Raw genomic sequence first — 9,735 nt, 5'->3', positions numbered from 1 at the left:
AATAGCATGTAAAGAGAATAAGATTGCTAATATGCTTATTACTCAAGTGAAATATTATTTTTATAAAGGAGCTAAGAATCCACTTGTGGCTATATAAATGTAAATATATTATAACTTATTATGTTAACTCTAGATTATGCTACGATTACTTATTTAAATTACCAAAGTAATAAAAACTTTTGCACAGCCCAGTGAGTAAAATCACCTAGACAAAAGCTAAGATGCAGAATTCAAATGAGGGCAATACTGTCTAATCAAAAATAGATGTTTCCCCATCTAATGCTTTAACCATTTATTTCAGTTTATATCTGAAGAAGATTAAGCCAGGTCAGAGGCAGATTTTAAATCATTCATCTCAAAGCCATGAGAAACTTACCTTTCAAAATTGCCTTCTGAAGTGGCTGCCATTGGAGGTAGTGTTCTAACAATATAAAGCAGACATTTATGACAACTTTGGTGTCTAAAATATGATCGTTCCTCCAACCTCACTTATTGCTTACCTCTTCACAAAGGCTCCTTCCTCTTCTGACGCTTCATCTTCCATCACATCCCAACTAACCTCAACAGTGTTGTGTGTGATCCCTGGGGAGGTGTGAGAGGATGCCAGCCTTGAATCCTCTGCCCTGTCTGCCAGGGCTGCTGGCTTTCTTTCCTACTGTTATAAAGCAAACAATTTTTCTGTACTGTCTTAGAGCCATAGGGAAGGAAATAGAAGGGGATCATAAAATCACCAAAGCTGGAAAAGACCTCCAAGGTCATCCAGTCCAACCGCCCACCTATCACCAATATTTCCCCACTAAACTGTGTTCCTCAGTACAACAACTAAATGTTTCTTCAGCAGCTCCAGGGTTGGTGACCCCACCGCGCCCACAGGCAGCCCAGTCCAGCCCTTGACCACTCCTTTGGAAATAATGTCTAACCTGAATCTCCCCTGGCACAACTTGAGGCCCTATAGTGCTATCACTAGCTATATGGGAGAACAGGCTGACCCCCACTTCATCGCAACCTCCCTTCAAGTAGTTGTACAGAATAATAAGGTCTCCCCTGAACCTCTTCTTCTTCAGACTAAACAATCCCAGCTCTATCAGCCACTCCATTGTACTCCAGATCCTTCATCCAGATCCCCAGGATATTGCTGCAGACAACCTCCTATTAGGGGGGGTTGCTCCTCTATGTTACCCACACCAAGACAGGAAGGGACACTCTGAATAGATTATGATCCAGTGACCCTTGAGTGACACATGGAAGGGCAAAGGACAACCAGTAAGAAGTGAAGAGTAGTGGAGGAAAAGGAATAATCAGAATGGCAGAAAGTAAAACTTATGCACAAACCCCAGTGGCATGCAGTATCCTGTAATAAAGGCATTAGAACAGTGTAACAGGTGATTCAAATGAGGGGAGCAGAGACTCAGAAAAGGGGAGACCAAATATATAACTGAAATTGACCTTGGGAACAAAGGAGAAAGTGTGTTTTTTTATGTGTTTTTATAATAGCCTATGTTCTCTTTTTGTGAATCAACAATAAGAAGTTTTTGTTAACTTGCAGTGTTTTGTCCAAAACACTTTTGAAAACTTTTGGTATTTTTTCCTTCTTTTCCTGGCCATTCCTCTGTTATTATTGTGTCCAGGTGAACTACTTCTTAAGGAAAGACATTCTTTCATTTATTTCAAGATAGGTCTAAGTTTTTTCAAAAAGTTGCAGGTACAATTGTGACCTTACCTGACACCATTGAACAACACTTCAAGGTGGGGGTAACTAACTACTGATTTTGTTAACAGTGTAAATGTTATTAATTAACATGCTGAGTTTCACACACTAAGACCACAGCTAAAAGTCTTCACCTCTGACAATCCTCATTTTATTGTCATGAAAAGTCAGTATTAATTGTATATATATGTACTCTTACATATGTGTGCGCACACACACACACACATATATATATAAAACAAATTTGTACTGTGCATCTGGATATGTCATGTTTATTTTTTTGATAAAGTTGCTTCTCAAAATAATGGAAAGCATCTTAAATGGTATTGCACTTAAAATATAAGATGGTGAGATGTTAATTATTAAATTCAGTACTGAACAACATGATATATAACTCCAAACATATCCTGCTATAAACTTTAAAACAGGAAACTGCAATTTCCCAGAACAAACATTTACTTTAGGCTTATTCTAATCAAAAATCCTGTATATCAAAGATTCACAAGTTTTCTGTGCACTCCCTTATTACAGTATACACAACCATAGGAAAAACATAGCGTATAATGATACAGATTTATAAAGGGAGTCAAACTCCAAAAGAATTTTTCCTTAGTCACTTTTTTTTTTTTTTTAATTCCAGAAGAAATTATTCTAAAATGCTTACCTATTTCAACAACAGCTTAGTTGATAGGAAAAGTATTTCTTCAGATGTTTTCAGCAGCTGAGGATGATTTATGCTGCATGTACAGAAATGAAGTGATAGGACTTCGCTCAAATGACCATAAAATGAGAGGAAAATCCTTGTAATGGCTGCCATAACTATATTTGTTAATTTGTTATCCACTTGTAATTTTTTCCCTTACAGAAATTTTAAAAAGAGAATGGACCACAGCTAAATTTAATCACAGGAAATTAAAGATGGAAACAGACCCCACAGTGTTGCTGTATTTCACTCATAAGAATGATACTGGCATCTAAATGCAGACAAATTGAAGAGAAGAAATCTCTTTCATCCTTGGGAAGTGTAATAGTAAACCAATGGTATGTTTATGGAAACAATCAATAACATATCCATCACCACAATGGCTTTGGCATTTGTCCTTCTGTCTCAGTTTCCCATGATACAGTGTTACAGTTCAAGTTCAAAATTCTATCTTCACTAGGTCCGGTCTCCCTTCCCTCAGATCTTCCAGGAGGCTAATCCCTAAGAGTAGTGAAGTGTGGACCAGACCAGCAACAAAGCTGTAAAGAGTTTGGAGCACAAGTCATATGAGGAGTGGCTGTGGAAACTGGGATTACTTAGTCTGGAGAAGAGGAGGCTCAAGGAGAGGCCTTATTACCCTCTACAGGTACCAGAAGGGAGGTTGTGGTGAGGTGGGGGTCAGACTCTTCCCCCATGTAACAGTGATAGAATGAGAGGAAATAGCTTCCAGTCGTGCCAGGGGAGATTCAGCTTGGATGTCAGAAAAAATTTATTCTCGGAAAGAGTGGTGATGCATTGGCACAGGCTGCACATAGAAGCAGTGGAGTCATTGCCCCTGGAGGTGAGGCATGCGTGGATGTGGCACTGATGGATGTGGTTAGTGGCCATGGAGGTGAAGGGCTGGCAGTTAGACTAGAGGAGCTTAGAGTCTTATTCAACTTTAAAGATTCTATGAATCTATGACTTTGTTAGGAGGCTGCTACATTCAAAAGCCTTCTGCATTTTGTCAGAATGACAAACATCAGCACATGGAAACAGAAAATTTTACTTGCCACGTTACTGGAAAACCATGCTCCTATTTTCTCTGTTGTGAGATAAGATGCTGCCTTTTAGCTGAATGTTCTCTGGATGCTTTTCTCAGCAGAACCCAAAGTTTACAGCACAAAGACAGCCTTTGTATGAGCTATGGCATACATCTGAGCACTGTATCAGTGTGCATTTCCTTCTTGACTTTTATCAGCCAGCAAGAAATCTCCCTCCAACTTTTTTTTTTTTTTTTTTTTTTTTTTTTAAATTAGAAATATATTACTGAAATATCTGAAAAATCTCTTTGGTTTCGATTACACAATGCAGAAGACTATGAATACTCAGGCTTCCAGCTGAAAGATCATGGAGCCAACAGGCTAACTCTTTAAAGGCTGTAAGTACAAATTTGTATTATTAACATATTGCAAAAGACCTTGTTGCTTGCATCACTGCTGTTGTCATCCATGCCAGTTTGATTAAGATTTCTGAGTTAGCTATGGCATTGCGTTAAAAGATAGATCCTTACTTTGCTGAGTAATAAAATGACTAGAACATTGCAAGGACAAGTAAAAAGATATGGAGGCTTCCCTTTGTGGCTTTTTCTAGGACTAAGACCTTGTAACACAAACAGCTATCTCTGCAGGAACTGTAACTACCACCAATCTAATGTTGAAAGATGATGAAAGGACATGCAAGAATAAATATGGTTTGTTTTTTTGTTTGTTTGTTTTTAAATCAGTAGTTACTGAATGATGAATTTGTTTGAGCACAAATGAATACCAGCATTTCACATTTATATCTAACAGAAAACAATTAAACTAAGATTTCAGTTTATGAATGGTGTAGCTAAAAGTTGGATGGATAGTTGCTTTACAATCCACAGTTAGAAAAGGATACCTTCCCAAATATATTTAGCTTCCATTCATAAAATGAAAAAAAACATTCTTTGACAACACGACAGAGTTCAAAATTAGAATTGAAGATCTGTAATACTTCTCTAAAACATTCTTAGGCAAGGGGTTGCTTTTCACTAAAAGTCATTAGAGTCACATGAAACAATTTACACAGTTCATCACTCAAGTAACAAGTTCCTAAAAATGAGATAAATGCATTTTTTCAATAGATGCTCTGTCAAATACAGCTTTTGCTCTATAAGTAGCTATCATTCTCCTGTTCGTGCTTGAATATTTCCTTTCCAAGATAATACTTCTGATCTCTGCTCCTCTCCCTGTTGTACACTTGAATTGCACAGCTGAGGCTTTCAAGTCTGAAACACCTGTGTATCTGGTTTAGTAGTTTGTGGAGCACAGTTTAAGAGACAGGAAAGGAACATAAGAAATTAATACATAGAAATAGCCATGTTTTTGACAGTAGATGGAAAGAGCTGGGAGAGCACACACAGCACTCCATTAATTCACCTTGACTCATGCCATCCTGCCTTTTTCTGGAATTCCTTTTAAGAATTGGAATTTCCTTTGGAAGAGCTTGCAGGTGGCTTAGTGCACACTACTTGACTACACTTCTTCAGTCCTTTTCTGCTTACTAAAACTGCTTGCTGGTTTGCAAGTGATTTACATTTTTTTCCACAACAGAGAATGCCTGGTGCGGTCTGTTACATATGGGAATGTACTGACATGGTTTTCATTAGATTTTTTTTAAATTATTTATAAAGGACAGCACAATCCTTTCATTGTTTTGTTGATTTTGTAACACTCCACTGGACACATAGGGTCCTTATGCACATCTTGGTTTGTATTTTTCTGTGATCTGTTATGAAAGACATTTGTTCTGGCTAAATGCCACAATCAGTCGATACCTGTTCATCAATTTGACAATTTCAAACTCAAAAGACAAAATATAAGGGCAATTCCAACAGTGCTCATTGAAAGTTGAAATTTTCTACTTAGTTATTTTTTAAATTGTATATAGATGTCTGCACAGAGAGACTACTGTACTTCTTCAACTATTGAGACAACCAAAGCAATCGTGCCCTAAGCACTGACGTGTTAACAATGAAATAATTTACAACTACCTTTAGGGAAGAATGAACTGTACTAGTAAAAGTACATTTATGTACTGAAAAGCCATCGGATTGATGTAAATTCCTATATAGTTCTAATAAAATCACTATCATAAAGGCTCAGGCCTGACGTCACACTGAAAATTCTTATCAAATAATATCTTAATTACTCAAATCAACAACAGAATTTATGGGTTTGATGCTATCAACTACGCAGTAAAAACTGGAGACAGGTCAACAGAGATATATGACTCCTCCCAACATTAAAATCTGAGAAACTGTATATAAAGCACAGATGGTAAAAGAGAAAGCTTTACTACTGTCTGTCAATAACACACAAATGTTATGGTCCTCAGCACTGCCATTTAATTTAACACATTCAAACTGATAGTTCCACAAGAGGAGCAGCGTGTAGCCAATTTTAAGGCAGGACTTACTTTTTATACCAGTTATTACTTACAATTCTTTCCTTGTAGGGCGCTGCTGGTAATTAAACCATTGTCTGCATGTCCCTCAATCACTGACATTTTTATCTTCTCTTGAATTAATTTTCATAATACTCACATAGTAATTATAAAGAGTAGGCTGCAGTCCGGACAAAGACAGTCAAACTCAAATTGGGTTAAATAACAGCAAAGTACAGCTAACAGTGCAGTGCTGGACTGCTAAGAAAGACACATTCTGCTGGAAAGTAGAGCAGGCCATTTACACAGACTTAACAAATGTGAGCTAAGTACAACTGAGAGCTATAGAACCTGACAGAGAAGTAGGCAGTTCCTTAGATTTTTAATGCCAAAATCCTCCTTCATATCTTTGTGTTTTCATTAACTCTCAGGTTATATTGACAATATTTCTCACTCAAGAAAAAAATCTTCTGCACTAGAACCAACTGTATTCCTTATCTTAACAGTATTCAGGTACCGCTGCAAACACAGGTTACTGTGTTTGCAAAGTTTCCAGAATAAAGCTTACAGAGAACACATCATCACTATTTGAAAGCTAAGGCAAGAAATGTACTTCAGGAAACTTTACTTCCCTAGGATAAAGTTAACTTTGCTGGGTTTTTCCACCTGTATAGAGAGAAATGAGGAAATCTATGCTGCATGAACTCTGCTGCAGTGGTTCGCTTGGCTTTAGTGAATTTGAATGGAATTTTGGCTACATCATGTTTGAAAATTGCATTTAGCTATAATGTATCTATATGACAAGGAAATTACATTTATTATAATCAATTCTTTAGCACAGATCTGCATTGGAATCAAAGTATGAAAGCTCACGAAGATTCTCTTCTTCCTCCAAGACACTTCTTATTTTTGTTAACTCCTTTCCTGAAGTGTAGGCAATTCATGCAGAAATTCTACTTTAAAGGTATCTAAATATAAAAAGAAAACATTTTTTCATTCCTGTTAAAGGAATATATTATTGAAGTATAGCTGATGCCAAATGCACATGATTTATTAGTAGGGTTTTTGTATGTAGTCTTTGGAATACATAAAACATTAATGAAAATTAAATTGGATTTGGTGTGGTTCCAAATATGTTTCAGACAGTTTGCTACTGTATAGCATTAAAGTAAAGCTCTTCAAAGGCTTTTTGATGTGACGAAAAAAATGAACATGACCAGTGGCAACTTTTCTATGCTAGTAGAAAATGCAGATTTAAAGCATTTAAAATAGTATTCCTAACGTCAGCTCTTCCCTTATAGAGGGCATTGCCAAAATGCTTAATTTGACAGGCAAGCGTGTAACTGAGAACACCAATACTGTACTGTTCAGAGGTGTCTGATGTGTTGATTTAAGCATAAGCTGACTACTTAAAACAGTAAGTACAGAAATCAGTATTTAAATCAACTCATATCAGGAAAGCACCATAATGCCCTTGCTGCCTGTTGCAACCACCCACAGCACAAATGGCAGCAAAGCACTCCAACACACATTTCAGTTGCAGCACCAGCACGTAGAACCACAGGCCAGCAAGGTTAACTAGCAACATCAAATTCCAAGTTACTACAATTTAATCATTACCAGCAGTTACGAGAACTTTGCCACTTTTGCTACAGTAATTCTCTTCTCTTGATGTTTAATAACCAAAATATGTCCTTGCTTTGCATACAGAAACAAAGAACTGCCTCTTGGCTTTATTAATTTGTCTGGATATTCAGGATTTTGACTGCATGGGGAGTGGGAAAAGGATATTTACACAACACAGCTTTAGGCACTTGGTGTACTTCCTTCCCCCTCCTTGTCTCCAGTGTCTGCCAGGTTTACATTTGCTGTGACTATAGCACTTCTGTCTCCTCTGAGAACAAAACACCAGAAGCAGCCTATCACCTCTGGGTTTCTGATAAGCTGCAAGGAAATAGGACTAGAATTCACATGACAGGTTCTCAGCTAATAACTTTTAGTAAATGATATTGCTATTGTGCATATTAAGTAGAGAAAATTATTTGTGTGTACAGGCATTCATCTACTTTAAGTCTTCTACAGAGAAATACTTTTAAGGCTAATTCTGATTTACTCTATTAATCCTTTTCCCACTTATGCAAGATTTTGATGTAAGCCTACATCAGCAGTTCTGGTGAAACAACAACTGAAGAGAAGTGTCATCAGAGAATATCATCTGATTTTCAGCTGCTCAAGGAATTTATCTACAGAAAGTCATCATCAAAACTATCAGTGAGATGATGAATATGAATATCAAACCTGGAGGCTGAGCATGGTCAGACAGGCAACCATTAACAAAGACATCAGTTTATAAATATCTTTCTTTCTCTGAATTTCCTAGACTTTCAGTTATGGTTCATTTAGTACACACTTACCTGAAGCTTCCTCACCTTGTTCTGAGAAGCACAGGAGCATGTCCTGGGTAAGCATCTCTGGCTGCCCTTCCTCGAGAGGGGCTTGGAGGGGTTGGATCAAAGAGTCTCCAAAGTCCCTTCCAACCCTCACCTTTCTGTGATCCTTGGATACGGAGGCACCTCTCCTCTTTGGTAGATACGTAATTTAAACTGACCTGGAATCAGACTGATGTTTGGAAAGCAACATTTTAAAATAGCACACATAAATAAAATGCAGATGTTCTGAATAAGTAGGATCATTATAGAATGGGACATGGTGATTCTGAAAGATGTGCTTTATACTTAAAAGGAGCATATAAATAGGAGGGAGCCTGACTTTATATGCTCTGATACCATACACTCTGGAGATTATCACAGTCAAGAACAGAATTGTATATAAATACTTAGCCTAATAAGACCAAGGTTTTAAACAAAAAGAGGGGATATTTAGATTTGACGTTAGGAGAAAATTCTTTACCCAGCAGGTGGTGGGGCACTGGCTGCCCAGAGAAGCTGTGAATGCCCCATCCCTGCAGGCATTCAAGGCCAGGTTCAATTGAGCTCTGGGCAGCCTGAGCTCATGTGTGACAATTGCCCATGACAGGGGGTTGGAACTTTATGATCACTTCCAATCCAAGCCATTCCACTATTCTATGTCATACCATCATATATGGGATTATTAATGCTGCCCACATGGACATAAGAAGAGCTGAAAATACAAACAGTAATAAAACCAAAACAGAATCACAGAACTTTTAATTCTTAAGGTGAAAATGTGCAGTAAGTCCATACCATAAGTTTAATAAACTTCTATGTTATGACATTTGATTTATACTTGCAATATGTTTCATTTATTTTCTCTACATAGTTCATTTATACTGAATGAAGTCTTTTGTAGGTAAAAAAAAGCTGAAAGGCCACTGATGACAACTACTTACGTGGTGCACTTGAAAATGACTGTTATGCAACCTGTGACCATCATTAGATTGTCTGCATTTCTCTATAGAATTTGCAATTTTAATGAAGAATTAAGAGATATATTTAGAATTTCCTTATTTCACAAGAACAATACAGTAATTCCCACTACACTAAGAATTTACATAAAATTCTGTTCTTAACTGTGATGATTTCTAGAACATATGGTAGAACAGAGTCTTAATACATAAGCCTTTGCTCAGTTGTTCTCAGTATATGAGTTGTGATTTTCGAGCCAAAAGCACAGCTTAAATTCAAACAGGATAAGTTGGTGTACATAATTAGAAGTATGGAAACAAATGGATAGGAGGAGCTAGTTTAGCTTTTCTAAAATCAGACACTCATTTAATTCCAGTCTTGTTTCATTCTTTCTTTCTATCATTTGGATAATTTCACTGCCACAAGGAAACAGCTGTGGGTGTCCTCTGTAGTCCTATAATGATGCTGAGTTCTTAGATCTTTTTCTG

Source organism: Lagopus muta, chromosome 2, assembly GCF_023343835.1.
Source record: "Lagopus muta isolate bLagMut1 chromosome 2, bLagMut1 primary, whole genome shotgun sequence".
NCBI lineage: Eukaryota > Metazoa > Chordata > Aves > Galliformes > Phasianidae > Lagopus > Lagopus muta.
This window is presented reverse-complemented; position numbering follows the sequence as displayed.